We start from the raw sequence: 15,376 nt of genomic DNA, 5'->3' as shown, positions 1-15,376 counted from the left end.
CTAGGTGCATCCCCTGGCCTGGTGCAAGGTGGGTCCCTCCCTGGGTCCCACTTCTGCTGGCCGCTCCAGCTCTGTCCTGTCTGTGGCTTCCTCGCTGTGGCATGAAAGTGATCAGGCCAGGTGAGCTCCAGCCCAGTGGAAATGAGGTGAAGGAGGCACACCCCAGCATGGCCAGGATACAGGTATGCAGCAATTCAGGGTAGGAACAAAGACCTGGCCTTTGGCATCAGCTGTGGCTGGCTGGGCATGGTGATGCATGCCTGAGTTTCAGCACTCTGGGAGGCTAAAGCCGGAGGATTGGAAATTTGAGATTATGTACAACTGTAATTTAGACACTTAGAGTGACTTGTCTCCAAATAAAATGAATGAATACAAAGGGCTGGGGATATAACTCAGTGTGAAGGCTACTGGGCTCAAACCCCAGTGATGCTGCAGTAGCAGCAACAACAGCAACAACAGCACCAGAAGCTGTTCCTTCTGAGCAGGTGGCAGTAGAGACTTGAACCTTCAAAGAAGCCAGAATCACCTCCAAAGTATCCTCAGCAGCAGGGATGCACCTGAGCAGGGCGAGAAAGTCCAGGAAATTCTGAACGAAAGGTTCTCGTTTGGAGAAGTGGCTGGCTTGGGGTTTCAGGGACTGAGGGTCTAAGACCTGTCCACCACTCGAGCCCACGGCTGGTCAGCTGTGTCCTCAGGTCCTCAGGGACTTTCACATTTTAATTCTTACTGAAACATTGCTGTACCAGTTTACCTCCCACCAAGACTGAGCAGCCTGCAGAGTCCCAGCTAGTGAGCCTGAGGGGGACCCAGCCCAGGGGACTCCACTCAGGGGACTCTGTGCCAGACTGGCATGGGCAGGAGGGAGCAGCTCTGTTCCTGCTCAGCTCCTGATAGCAGTTTGTGTTACTTCCTTAGCTCATGGATGCAAACTTCTCTGGGGAGGAATCCCAAAGGCAGGAGAGTAGAGCTGTTGGGCTGGGAGTTCTCATTGTGTAAAGCACACACACATATGCACACACATGTCTATTTTTGCTTCCACAAGACTATTTTTTTATTTCTCTATCATCATCAGACTTGGTACTGTGCTATCCTGTGCTGGAACAGCTTAGGTAGGGGTTAAGCTCTGATGTAGCCCAGAGGGACACAATTTCATGCAGACAAAATTGCTGTTGAAAGTAACTTAGATTGACCATAAAATGCAGTGCTCTTGCCCGCACGTTGGGTCTCACGTCTGTGTTCCATCTAAGTAGCGGGGGAAGGGGTCGAGTTCACCGGGGCAGGATTGGAGGAAACGTGTCTCGAGTGTGATAGCGCGCTCGGCTCATGCTACGGAGCCCACGCCTGGACCGGCCCTGCTTGGTCCAGCTGCTAGGGCTGGCATCACGAAGTACCAGACTGGTTGGCTTCAGGGACAGAAACTCATTTCCTACAGTGGGGAACCTGCAAGTCCGAGACGGAGGTGCGGGCAGGGCGGGTTTATCCGACCTCTCAGCTTGGCTGAGAAAGGTGGTACCTTCCTCCTGTTCTGCGCAGGGGCTCCCCGCTGCATGTCTGCGTTCAGTCTCTTCTCCTAAGGACAAAGCTGTACGGTATCAGGGTCCACCCCAAAGGGCTCATGCTACCTCACTCACCTCTTTAAAAACCCTGTATCCATATCCAGCCCCAGGACGAGGCCCTGGGGGTCAGGACTTCAACATGTGAATTTCAAAGTAGACACAGCCGAGCCCTTACCACTCTGGAAATCTCGCATCAGCCTCCTGATATCAGTCCTCGGCTTCTGTCTCTCTCTCTTTCATCTATCTATCTATTTATCTATCTATCTATCTATCATCTATCTATCTATCTATCAATCATCTATCTATCTATCTTCTGCATCTTCACCACTGTCACGACAAATTTGCCTACATCTACCACCTACTTTCTAATCTCTCTACCATCATGGTCCCTCCTCCCCAAATCACTAGCGGAAGGAATCCTCAAGGGTTTCCTCACTTGACTTTCATAACACCTTAGGAGAAATGTATCACTTTTCCCATTTTACGTTTGAGGGAACTCTGTGCCTTGCGTTTAGATTACTCCAAGTGCACAAATTAAGTAAGCAAAACTGGGATTTGAACTTGTGAGATTTGGAGCTAGAATCCATCTCTTAAACACTATAAAACAGTCTACTGTGTCAAATAGTTTTACTGAGTTTGCATGCTCTTTTCTTCGTAAGAGTTTTGTCCATATTCCATAGACTTTGAAATTTGGGTTCTTTTCCATGTTATTTTCTAATTAATTAGCTTGTAATTATAATTATTTCGTCTTTATTGTGAAGACTATTTCATCCTTGAGAATATGGAGTGTTTTTAAATTTCTAGGTTAGATTAGGGAGACTATATTTTGGTGTTTGTTTTATTGTCAGGGAATGTGGTAAGTTCAATGGCTATCTACTTATTTATCTGAATTTTAAAATTTTTCTTTCATCACCATCTATGAATAATTTCTACAGTCATCCATTCATGAATATTTAAAAGAGATTCTTGTCTTTCACAAAATATCACATCTAGTCAGTAAAGAGTATTGTGTAATTCAAATGCTCCAGTTATAGTACTTTTCCTTTATTGGATTTGTTAAATTTTAATAGATGTGTTTGAAGCTCATTGTAATCTTGTCAAAATAAGTTGAACTTCTAACTATTATTATCATTATTCTTTGCATTCCATATGTCCATATTTATGACTTACAGTTCCCTTAGAAACACTATTATTGGCAGATTTTCTCAGTTTAAGGTTTTCAACCTTAAAATGTCCTCATGTAATCAGTACTTTTACTATCTGCTATTGTTAGTATGTTCCTGATACATTCTCTGCTTTTTTTCTTTATCATTTTGTTTTAGGTACATTCCTTAAAAATAATCTTTAGCTTCTCTGAGACTCAGCAAGGGAAGAAATTAGATCCCTGTACATTATTATTTACTGTGATTAATGATATATTTGATCTTTCTCTTGCCTTCATTTTACGTTTTCTGTTTATTATGATTGCTTCTTTTTTTCACCTCTTCTTCGCCTTTCTTGTTTGATTACTTTTTTTTATCTTCCTCCTTCCTCTAGGGCTATGAAATATTACATCTCAATGCTGTTCTTACAGTGGTTACCCTGATATTATTGAAACATATTTTATCCTAAATTCTTCTGTTAACATTAAGAATTAAATATTATTCATAACCACAAATCCTCACATAAGCCACACACTTGAACATATATGCACTTCTCATTTTGTTTCCTTATCACTTGGGTTTTATTGAATAATCTAGAATATTATTCATATTTTCTCTCTTCTAGTTATTCCTTAAAACTAGTTGAAAGCATGAAATTGAGAAAATTTAGGGGTTGTGAGGTGTGTTAATATCGTAGGGTAGTGACTTAAGGTTCTTCAGAGAAATCAGAACACAAGGATATCTATCTGTCTGTCTGATTTTTCTTTCCATCATCAAAACTGTTTTGTTACAACATTTTCTTGAGCTCTAGGCAATTTAATTAGATGGGTCTGGGCATAGTTTTCTTCATACTGAATTTTTTTTGCTAAGTCTCTTGAGTCTGTACATTTATATCTTTTGCAAATGTGGGAAATTTGTAGCCATTGCTTATTCAGAAACTTTTACACCAATTTTGTTGCTTTCTCTTGGTTCTTAAATTTCAAGTTTTCCTCTAGCTTATAGAAAGTCACTTGGCATTTCTTTTAGTTGATATCAGCTGTTGACACGTTGTTTTAGTTTTTAGTCATTGAGAATATCTGTATTTCATTTTAATTCTGATTATATTTTGAATAGATATAGAACTCTGTGTTAAAAAATAAAGAATAAAAAAGAGTCAGGGATATAGCTCAGTGATGCCATGCCTGCCTGGCAAGTTCAAGGTCCTGAGTTCGACCTCTGGCACTGCGGAAAAAATAAAAAAAAGAATTCTGAGTTGAAAGTTTTTTCCCCCCATCTAAACATTTTAAAGCTGTATTCTGTTAACTTCTAGCCTCTAATACTTTTCAAGAGAAACCCACAATGATTAGACCTGTTTTATTCTGGGAAAATTCCAAATTATCTTTATCCTCCTATATTCTTAAAAACATATGTGATTATTGAATATAAAAATTATAACATGGCAAATGGATATTTTGGAGTATGTAGATGTAATTCATATTATAATAGTCCAAATGGTAGGGCACAGTGTGAGCTATTGTGGGGGCTTCTGTGAATGTCCTCTGTGTGTTCAAGGTCAATGGAGAGAAGTTACAGGAACTACTTCTAAAAATTTCCAACAGTGGCATTGTTTAATGGGAGAGGAGAAGATGGAGGCAGGGAATGGCGGGATTCCTTTCAGAGGGGACTCACTGAGCTGAGCAGGTCTGGCTGGCCTGGGCCAGAAGGAGGATCTGCCTGTTCAGGGATGGAGGGGCTGGGAGGAAGCACAGGTTTGGGGCAGATACAGAGGTCCTGGGGTCTATGGAAGATGAGGGGTCCCTTGACATTGCAGGGGCCCTCTGGGGCCCAGGAGAGGGAAGTGTTACAGATGACCTCACAGAGCTGGTAACAGGACCCTTAAAGGGGAAGTTGCAGTTAGCACAGGAGCAGCAGAAGAGTGAGTGCTGACTCTGCTGAGGATGCACAGAGACCTAGAAAAAAATGTCTGCTAGTAGGGCATGCTAGTGCAGGTCTGTCGTCCCAGCCCTCTGGGAGGCTGAGGCAGGAGGACTGCAAATTCAGCCTGGGGGACTCTGAAATTTAGTGAGACCCTGTCTCAAAATACTCCAAAAGTCTGTAGATGTGGCTCAGTGTGAAGACTCTGGGTTCAATCCCAGTACCACCTCCACCTCTAACACACACACACACACACACATGTGCTTGCATTTTAAAAAATAAATAAGAGGAGTTACTGCTAAGAGGGGCAAAAAAAAAAAAATCAACATCCTCAGGGAGAGTCAGATTTCAGCAGTGGAAGGAGCTTTTGTGAGGGCTTAGAAAGGTTTGTTTCCAGCAGATAGGAACCCCGAAGAGTAATGAAGAGGCAGGGTAGGACAGCAAATGTGGCTTCCTAGTGGGAGAAGCTGGGTACCCTCTTGGGCATGGCTGTGCCAGGCAGGACAGGAGACGGCTGAGGCAGAGAGCGATGGTCTGATGTGCAAGGCAGCACCAGCTCGGTTCTCTCTGTCACATGCGAGCTCTTGGAAATCTCACAATGATAAAGGAAAATACACAGGCAACAATTCCTGCTTAGTGTTTCTTTATAAACGTGACACTGAAGTGACAGTCACCATGGCTCATTGAAGAGCCATGCCGTGGCCATGCTGTCCTCTCCTGGCTTCCCTGTCCTAGCCTGAGTGCTCACCTTGTCCTTCCCCTGCCAAGTCATGGGCACGGTGGAGCTTCACACCTGCAGCTACAGAGTCCTCTCCACCACTCTCTTGCTTTAGAAACGCCCACTGAACACAGTGGTGTAGGCCCCTCCGGGTGGCATGTGGCCAGCAAGGCCACTTTTCATGTAAATGTGAACTGCATGACCAAGCAGTTCCAGTGCAGCAGGTCCACCATGTTCCACACCCAAGGTGGAGTCACGTGACGACTTCGAGAACGTTAAAAATGGAGCAGACTGGTTTATGGACTCTCACAGTGAAATATAAGGGAGCACAAGGCCACACTGTGGAGCAGCACGGTTTCTCCTTTCTGACACTTGCAGCCAGTCATTTATTGCAATATATCATGGGCACTGCTACAAAGCAAGGCATGGCATTAAGAACAGGGTCCTACATGAATTTTCAGACACAACTTGTGAGTTACACACACCTTACTTGCTCCTACTCTGGTTTCTCCATCACGTGTTTTGCTGCCATGGCTACTTAAGCTGGCTCCCCAAGCCCTTTAGAGGCACTGGGAGAAATGGCCACCCCTAGGGACAGCTGCCAAATCAAGGCCACTCCTTCCCTTCTGGGCAACTCCTGGGATACCTGTTCTCTTTCTTCCCTCTCTCTTACCCTTCCAGAGGCAGCAGGTGGGAGAGGTCCTGGATTTACTGGCGAGGCCTAACTGGGTCAAGTGTGTTCCTGGCACTCCAGGCTGGAATGTTTCCCAACCAAGATCAAGAGTGAGTGACTTTGTTTGCTGGCATCTCCAGTGACACAGTGCAGTGAGTTCCTGGGCTGCAGGGACTTTCCCCTGAATGGGGTCTACAGATAACACGACACTCATGCTGGCATTACGATTTCCAAGTGGCTGATGTAGAAGGAGCCTGTCAATCTCAGGTGTGGTGGGTGCATGCAAGCATGTGGAAAAGATGCAATCTTGGAGAGTCAAGTTCTCGGGATTTTAAAAATTCATATACAGCAAAGTCACCGCACAATTTGACACCTGCTTATAGTCATGCAGCCACTGTCACGACCAGGGTGCAGAGTCCATCATGCCTTCTAACATCACTGGTCTGGTCTCTCTCCCTCAGAACATTTCACCTTTTTTGGAATTTCACGTGAGTGAAATCACACAGTACTCCATTCTCTGTAACAGGCCAGCTTCGGACGCTCACTCAGGGCATTTGAGAATCACCCGTGTCATGTTCATTATTATTCCCTTTTATTTATTTATTCAGTTTATTCCCTTTTTATCACTGAGGAGTTACACAGAAGACATCACAGTCTGTTTATTCCATGGACAAAGTGAAGGAAGTCTGGGTTGTTTCCAATTCTGAGCAATTATGAATAAAGCTGCTATAAATATTTGTGGGAAGATGTTAGTGGGAGCAGAAGTTGATGTTTCTCTTGAGCAAACGGAGAAGTAGCAAGCCAGGTAATCTACATAAAGAGTATGTTTAATGACCAAAGCACTTTCCAAAATGACTACGTTGCTCATTATTCCCAGCAGCAATACCTGCCGGTTCCTGTTTCTTCACGTCCTTTCCAGTCCTTTCCTGCACCATTGTTCTGCGTGCTTGCACTTTCACCAGTGCCGTGCAGTTGATCACTAGAGTTATACAATCAAAATCAGATAAAGGAAGTCTTCCAACTTTGTTTCATTTAAAAATTGTTTTGGCTTAGTCTAGTTATCTTGACATTCCCTCTAACTTGAGAGTCAGATGTTTTATACCTATAAGCAACTGTTCTGATAGTTTTTTGGGGTTGCAATGTACAGATTAATTTGGAGCACATTAATATCTTGTTTTCTGGAAAAATGGTATAGAAGTGATATATTCTTTATTTTGAAATATAGTTTAATGCTAATATAGACACTGTATTTTCTTTTGATGAGCATTGACACATCATATCAGTTTTCATTCTTTTACTTTTAGCCTATCTGCATTAAACCACTCTGCCTGTGGTCAGCTGAACTTGGCCAAGGGTTCCGAGACCATTCAATGGGGGCAAAGTTTCCTCACAAGTGTTGCTGGAGCTGTCAGATTTCTATATGCAAAAGAATGAGATTGGACTTCTACCTCACACCATATGGAAAAAAATAAATCAAAGTGGATCAAACATCTAAATTTAAGAGCTAAATCTTTACGCAAAGCATGGGTTACATCTTTATGACCTGAATGGAGTCATGGTTTCTTAGATACAACATCAAAAACACAGGTAACAACAACTCCCAAAAGATAAATTAGACTCCATCCAAACTAAAAATTTTTGTGCTTCAAAGCACACTGTCAAGAGTAAAAAGACAGCCAGGTGTGGTAGCACACGCCTGTAACCCCAGTACTCAGGAGGCCGAGGCTGGAGGATCACTTTGGATTTGAGGCCAGCATAGTCTACACAATGAGTTCAAGGCCAGCCTGAACTACAGAGTGAGACCCTGTCTCAAAAAACAAACAAACAGACAGACATAAAAGAAGAGAGTAAACAGACAAACTAAAGAATGGAAAAACATATTTGCAAAGCATTTATCAGAGAAGAACTTAATATCCAGTCTACATAAAGAACTGGACCATGAGGACATCATGCGGAGTGAAATTAGACAGACACAGAAAACAGTTTGGCAGTTCCTCCACAAGTTAAACACAGAATTACCACATGGCCTATCTCTTCTCCTAACATGTACCCAAGAGTATGGAAAAGATGTGTTCAGGTAAAAACTTGCATGGACATTATTCATAGCACATTTACAAAAGCCAAAACGTGAAGACAGTGCAAATATCTATCAATAAATGAATGGACACAATATATAGCATGTTCATTTAATAGAATAAAAGGCTATGAAGAGGAATAAAGTACTAAAACATGGCACAACATAGATAAATTGCAAAAAAGATTATGCTAAGTGAATGAAGTCAGACATAAAAGACACCTTCACGCAGCCCATTTGTGTGGAATATCCAGAATGGGTGAATCTAAATGTGGAGAATGCAGACTGATGGCATCCAGGTGCTAGGGGTGGCTTCCTACAAGGCACAGGGCTTCTCTTGTGGTGATGAAAATGTGGGATCAGTGGAGATGACAGTGGAACACATCATGGACGTGCTTGATACTACTGAACTAGAAACTGGTACTACTGAGTTGAAAAGGCTACTACTGAATTATTAAAAAAAAAAAGACTTCTTTTAGGCTATATGACTTCTGCCTCAAAATCAAACCAAAACAAAAACCCTGTCATAAATAAGCAGTGCAAAATCCAAGACTAACCATAAGACAAACATCAACTTCCAATTGAGGGGTGCTCCACAAACATTCTACAAAATACCCAATGTATGTGCCTCAAAACCAAAGATCAGAAGACACAAGAAAGTAAGAGAAAGTCACAGCCAAGCTGAGATGCATAGTTACAAGACAAGGAAGTGTGAATGAATGATAGACTTCAGTTAATGGTAATGTGTCCACATCGACTCACTAACTGTAACGAATACACTAGACTAATGTGGGATGTTAGAAGGGAGAGTAGGTATGGGAAGAGAGGAACCCTATCCTGAAGAATAGAGTTTGTTTTTAAAAAAATCCCCTGTGCAATGTTGGTCTTTCTGTTTTGGTGGGAAAATGGTTAGATTCAGACTGCAGCTTCTGACTCGTTTGTTTGTTTGGTGGTTCAGCTGTCAACGCAGGTCACCAAGACAGTGCTCCCCATGGTGACCACCATGTGCGTGTGCCCCCTGGGGTTCATCTGGAAGCACCAGGGCTGTTCTCACAACGTCTGCTATCTGTGTCTTTGGGTCTCTTCTTGTGCAACTCAGAGGTGAGCCTTGGATTTACCAATGTAAGAGTTGGGGGACGCCTGCCCCAGCTCTCCCCTTACCAGGATTTCCACTGCACTCTGGTGACCAATGTGCCTTTTTTTGGTGGTTTCTCTGTGCATAGAGCAGTTGTTTTACTTGAGGGATGGGTGGGTGTTGGATACCTTTCCTGCAGAGACAAAAGCTGTATTGCTTTGTGACTGAAGCTGATCTTGGGGTAAGGACAGAAAAGAGAAATGAGGAAATAGAAATGAAAAAGGGGAGAAGGGGGCTCCCACACTCTCCGGGTCACAGGGATGCCTGGTCCTGCTCTGGATGGAAAGGGTGGGGTAATAGAAGGAGTTTCTTCTCTCTACAGCCCCTGTGTAGCTCCAGGCCTTTGGCCTTTCCTTCTGCCAGGAGATGAAAAGTAAAAAATAAACTCATCACATTTTTGGTTAGCCTTCAAATTTTGACATCCTCCCCAAATCCCCTGCTCTTGTTTACTGTTTGGAAGCCTTGAGTAGTTGCTGTTTGTGTCTTGTCGGGTGTTTTTAGCTGTGAATGGTGAGAAACACTGGAAGTGTGAGCTTGCTTCACCTGAAATTCAAGATTTGTTCTCAACTCAACCTTCAATCGGTCCACACCTCCCAACTTTCACGGCTTCCTCAGCTCCTCCCCTTCCATGTTAGCTTCAGTGTGACCCACCAGGCCATTAACCTATAGGCACACAGTTTACCTGCTTAGTTTTCCAGGCCTTTGGAATTCTCCTTTCTGTTGCAGTATCTTTCAAACTGACTGCCCAGAATATCAAGGGATCAGGAACTAGGATGGGCAGTAAAGAACAAAGCTCTGAAGAACAGTGCCTTACGCCAATTACAGGCTCATCTTGCTTCACTTACCTCAACATTCATGGTGTTTTCCAGCCATGTCCCCAGTGCCCCCATCCCCTTTTGAGAAAGAAAGGGAGGACAGATCCTGTATAGGGAGAATATTGGGATCTCACTCTTACCTGGTAAATAAAAGTTGGATTTAACTTCCTGGATGTGTTGGAATCATAGGGAAAAGACTGATGCATGTTTTAAGCTTGGGGCTGTCAATGAGATGTAATGGAAAGCTGGAACATTCCTGCTGGTTTACTAATGGCTCGCCTTTGGGTACCACTAGACATGATGTCAATCCAAATTGGGCTCAAGATTTTATTGGCTTTGGCCAGCAAGGAAAATTAGAAATAGCTCCATTATCCCAGGTCATTAAAATTCTTTTAAATGCATGTTTTTTTTGAGGACTTGGGCCATTACCTAACTTTAAAATGTTCTCACAAGGTTGATTGAAAGAAAGGATTATTCAGGGAACCATTAATCATGCAGAATGGAACATGAGTATTTATACCTACTTCTCCTTTATGTCCCAAATAATTTGAAGTGCTAAATTATCCATGCATGCATCCATCTTTCCATCCCTTGTCCATCCCTCCATTCATCTCTCCATCCATTCATCTGCCTATCCATCTAGCCATCCCCTTGTCATTTATTGAGTACTACTGTGAACCAGATGTGATGGTTGGCTCTAAGAACCCACAGATGAGCAAGATAGGATTCACCTTTATATCTGAGGACCTCATAGCCTGACACCAGAAAAGGCTTTACCTGGATCACAGGTGATTGACAGGCAAGTGCATTTGTGTATAGGTAACTTTATCTCTTTCTGTAGCTTAGATTAAATGATTTCAGCAATATCTGCCCTCCATTCTCTTCTATTTGTTTATTCGAATTAAAGAGAGAGAGCACCCCTAAATCCAAGCCTGGATGGTGCTCACTCTCAGCACTGAGAATGATCAGTAAGAAAGAAGACACTTGATGTGAAACCTTCCCTGTTAGGTCCAAGCTTGGATTCTCTTTTTGTTCCTTTTCCTTTGTTCTTTCCCCCAGTTTCTCTTTTGTTTTCTCAGGAAGGAGAAATCACCTCCCTTTTTGGCCCAGCACATTGGAATTTTTACCCAAACATCCTCTTTGGATTGACAAGGTATTCCACAGGGACACAGGGGAGTTCACACAATGCCAGGGAGAAGTGAGAGGCAGGAGGTGGACAACAGTCCAGGAGACTTGGGTAGTCTGCAGGAATTGCTGCTGGAGTATACTGTGGCCTCTTGCTTTTTTGGAAAAAAATTGGCATTTCTTTCCTTTTTTCCCATCTTATCAGTTTACAATCTAACTCTGTATTCTGCTTTACTTTGATTGTCAACACTGATTGTGCAGAAACATCTTCTAGGGCTCAAGAGGCCCTGAGTCAGCCCAGCCCACAGGGTGAAAGCTGACTTTCCCCAGGAGAAATCAGCAGGAGGAGCAGCAGAGTTGGTGGGAACAAAATGCTGATGTTCTCAAGCTCTTAGGTTTGGACCAGGGACCACAGGAAAAGCTTTATAAATGTGAACTCACTCACTCCTAACTACAACCCTCTAGGTATGGTTATTATTACACTTGATCTTAGCCAAAAGGCCGAGAAGCGGTATGGTTATTATTCACATTTATAGGCAAAGAAAACTGAGGTACGGAGACAGTGGACATAGCCCAAGATCACATGGCCAGGAAGGCATTGCAGCTCCAGAGCCTATATCCTGGATCACAGTGAGATGAAGAAAAGGACAGTAGAAAGGTAAGCAGTAGTGGATAATTCCATGCCTGAAACTTTGATATGTTCAGTGTATTTTATTTGGTACATTGGGGGAATGCTGTACTGGCATCAGGGGCACATGGAGAGGATTGGGGTCAGTCAGGAGGCAGAGGGAGGGGCCTGTGAGCAAAACCTGTGATGGAGGTTTCTGCAGGAAGGAAGAGGCCAGGCAGTACCCCTGGTTTAGGAACTTGAATAATTTCAGGTGGGCTCTGGGATGTAAGGACTGTCATGTTCCTATGCCTGGGCCTGGGGTGACTAGGGCAGGTGACAGTGGCCCAAATGTGATTGCTCCATAAAGGAGGTGGGCAGGTGTCGACTCTGGATTGGTCAGCTTCTATTTGAAAAGCTCATTCCTGAGTGAGTTGTTTGTTATCCCTAGGAAGTGCCTGACTGGGAGAGACACTGATGCCTCCAGGGTCAGCAGGCCTAGGATGTGAGCCCATCAGAATACAGAAAACAGAAGAGACAGTTAGTACACTGTGTAAATATTGGGAACACGGCTGTGAGCAAGGCAAGTAACTGAGTAAAAGGAAAAATGCACGCGCATGTGTGTGTGTGTGGTGTGTGTAGGTGTGTGTAGGAGATAGATATTAAGGAAACACAGTTCAATTACTATTGCAATACTAAGAAGCCCAAGGAAAGAAGCCCTAATTGAAGGACAGACTTCTCACAGCAAGTTTGGGTGCAGGCAAAACAGTCATCATTGTCCATATACTATAAGATTATTAAGTAAGTATTTATTGATTATTCATCACATACCAAACAATAGGAATATGGCAAAGGTGAAGAATTTGGTCCAACCTGGGCACCATAGAGAAGCCAGAAGGCAACAGGCACTCTCAGGAGTATGCATTAGTGCTTCACTGCTGGTGATCCAGGGGGGTGAATGTCCCCTGTGGAGTGTGGGCAGGAAGGGAAGACATCAAAGAAATCTGCAGGAGGAGCTGAGGCTAAGTTGCTGGGGTGGGATGAGGCTTGCATTGAGGGCCCCAAAGGTGTAAGGGCATGGTGGTTTCAGGGAGAGAGCATTTAGGAAGGTGGAGGAGGAAGTGGCCCCTCTCTAAAGTCCCAGTCTTGTCAATGTCAGTTCCATGGTTGGCTGGAGCCTTACTGGGCACTGGACAGTCCAGACTGAATGGAAAGGGACATACACTTACATGTTGGTGGGAGAGTCCTGAGGCCACAGTGCAATCAAGCAGTTCAGAGGGGGGATGCTGTGGCCATCTTTGGAATCTAACCAGCAGTGGGTCCTTTCAGGGGAGGGAAGGACCTCTGAAGATCTGGAGGGCTATGCTTTTACCACAGGAGATGAAACAGTATTGTGCTTACTGAGGAATTAAATTATTCCTCATAGCACTACTAGCACATCCATTTGTGCACTGAGAAAGAGAGTCATGGAGAAATGACATCTATTTTTGAGGTCACCCAACTGGACAGTTGTGGAGGTGGCATCCCTGTGCTGTTGGTTGCTCTAGAGTCTGATGTCCCCTGCAACTGGTACCATTGTAGTCCCTGGTCTTCTTCACAAATGTTCGTGTATCTCTAAATTGGGGCAGCGAAGGTGATACACAAATTTCAAAGCCCGTGTTCTCATGTAATACACAGAGAGGGTGGTAACAACTTTATTTTTATGATATCTAATTTCTATGGTACTAAAATTTGCAGGCTTTTCCTGCTGCCTCTTGTGTGGGCTGCTTTATCCTTATCATTTGAAAACGTATTAATGCTGGGTGCCACAGTCCTGCCATCTGCGACCTTTACCTGCTCAGCCAAGGACAAGTATTTGTATTCAGCTACATTTTCCAGCCTTGAAGGAGTAGCTTCTGGCAAGACACTGTTTTCAAGCTTGGAGACACCCAGCTTCACGTGCTGCTGGAAAACTAAAGGCTTCCTTTTATGGGAACAGGACAGGTGATGCATTGATTTTTGCCTTGATAGTGAAAGCAAGCACTTCAGCCCTATTCTGTAATTTGTAAGCTCCAGTGCACCTATCATTTCCCTCCTTAAATAAGCCATGTTATCAGGCCGAGCTACCATTCAGAGAGATGGTGAGTGTGCGTGTGTGTAAGTGCATGCACCAGCACCAGCACACATACCTGTGTGTTTCACAAAACAAACCCAAAGTCTAAATTGGAAAACTCCTATTTTTTTCCTTTAAAGACTAACAGTAGCAACTTGTATTTCTCGCTTTCCTCACTCAGTGATATTTACAGGAGACATAAGTCCCCTGGCAGAGTACAGCATCTGCCCGTGTTAGTGGTCCAAACACAAGACCAGGTTAGGGTGTTATGGTTTAGATCTAAAATGTTCCCCCCAAAACCCCACGTTTGGAGGCAGGGCCTGGTTGGAAGGGGCAGATCACCAGAGGCATGCCTTGGAAGAGTATATTCTTTCCCGGCTCCTTCCTTCCTTCTATTCCTGCTTTCTGGCCACTGAGTTGTGAGTAGTTTTCCTCTTCCATGTTGTTCCTGCCTTGGATTTGAAGGAACATGGACTGGATTCACTGAAACTGTGAGCCAAACAAATCTCTCCTCCTATAAGGTGTGAGTGTCAAGTACTGTGTTCAGCAGCATGAAAGCTGACTAATGCAGGTGTGCTTGTGGACAAGAAGCCTCTTGTTTGCTTTGTTATTGTGGTTTATTTTTGTAGTCCTAATATCATTGTTCACACTATTCTTGGCACTTTTTAATATGGGTTCCAGGTTGATTGATTCTGTTACAACCAAAGATTTGCACATAGTAGGTGTTCACCAAACACCTGTCAAATGAATTAATGTTAATTTTGCTATGAATGGAAGGACTTCACCAGATGCAATGCCAAGAAAAGCTTACGTCTTTATCGCTAATGTCAGTAAATCATGGCGGCTTCTTTGGCTGGAATGATGGTGCTTCCTCTGCAGGCAGCATGGGTCCGGTGGGCAGGCAGGTGGAGGGGAGCATCCCCTGTGTGCACCTGGTCCAGGTTCCAGGCCCCACTGCCGCGTGCACACAGTGACCTATCTGTGTGAGGCTCATTCTCAAGGCTGCTTCACCCCAATGAATGCAACAGAGAAGCTAGTGCAGATGCTGAGGAGGTGAAAGGGAGGCCACGGAGGAAACACCCAGAGCACTGTGGAAGCCACCATGGAGGGTGCCTCGGCCCCACACAGAGTGCACCCCGTATTTAGGCACCAGTGTGGTTATTCCATTTCCGTGTCCATGGCCGGTCAGGAACCAGGGTAAGTGGGGTGGGAGGTGTGTGCAAGCGAGGTAGTCAAGATGGCCCCTCTAAGTGGACACCACTCCTTTGTCACTGCCAGTCACTTCCAAGCCAGCTGAGGCCTAGGCACACTTCCGCCCTCACACAGAGACCGCCCTGCAACAGCCAAGGTGGCAGGCCTCTAGTGGACTTGAGAACGTGGTTCAAGTTACTCCTGCTGGGACACATTTTCTTTTTCTTTTAATTAAAAACCAGGAGGGCTGGGGATTTAGCTCAGCAGTTCGGTGGCCTGCCTTGCAAGCATAAGGACCCAAGTTCAATCCCCGGTACCAAAAAAAAAAAAAAAA

The 15,376-nt window shown here is 44.1% G+C and overlaps 1 long non-coding RNA gene across 1 annotated transcript; it reads left to right on the top strand.

Moving 5' to 3' along the window:
- Positions 1–7,772: 7,772 nt before the first annotated feature.
- Positions 7,773–15,281, top strand: LOC104861368. Its single transcript, XR_779992.3, has 4 exons — positions 7,773–8,816; positions 9,036–9,178; positions 11,689–11,810; positions 12,211–15,281. It is a non-coding gene; the product is annotated as an uncharacterized LOC104861368 (long non-coding RNA).
- The last annotated feature ends 95 nt before the right edge of the window (positions 15,282–15,376 follow it).

The sequence above is a fragment of the Fukomys damarensis genome, unplaced genomic scaffold (assembly GCF_012274545.1).
Source record: "Fukomys damarensis isolate Sample0158 unplaced genomic scaffold, DMR_v1.0_HiC HiC_scaffold_10, whole genome shotgun sequence".
NCBI lineage: Eukaryota > Metazoa > Chordata > Mammalia > Rodentia > Bathyergidae > Fukomys > Fukomys damarensis.
The sequence above is the reverse complement of the archived record's forward strand: the minus strand, read 5'-3'. Positions and strand labels throughout refer to the sequence as shown.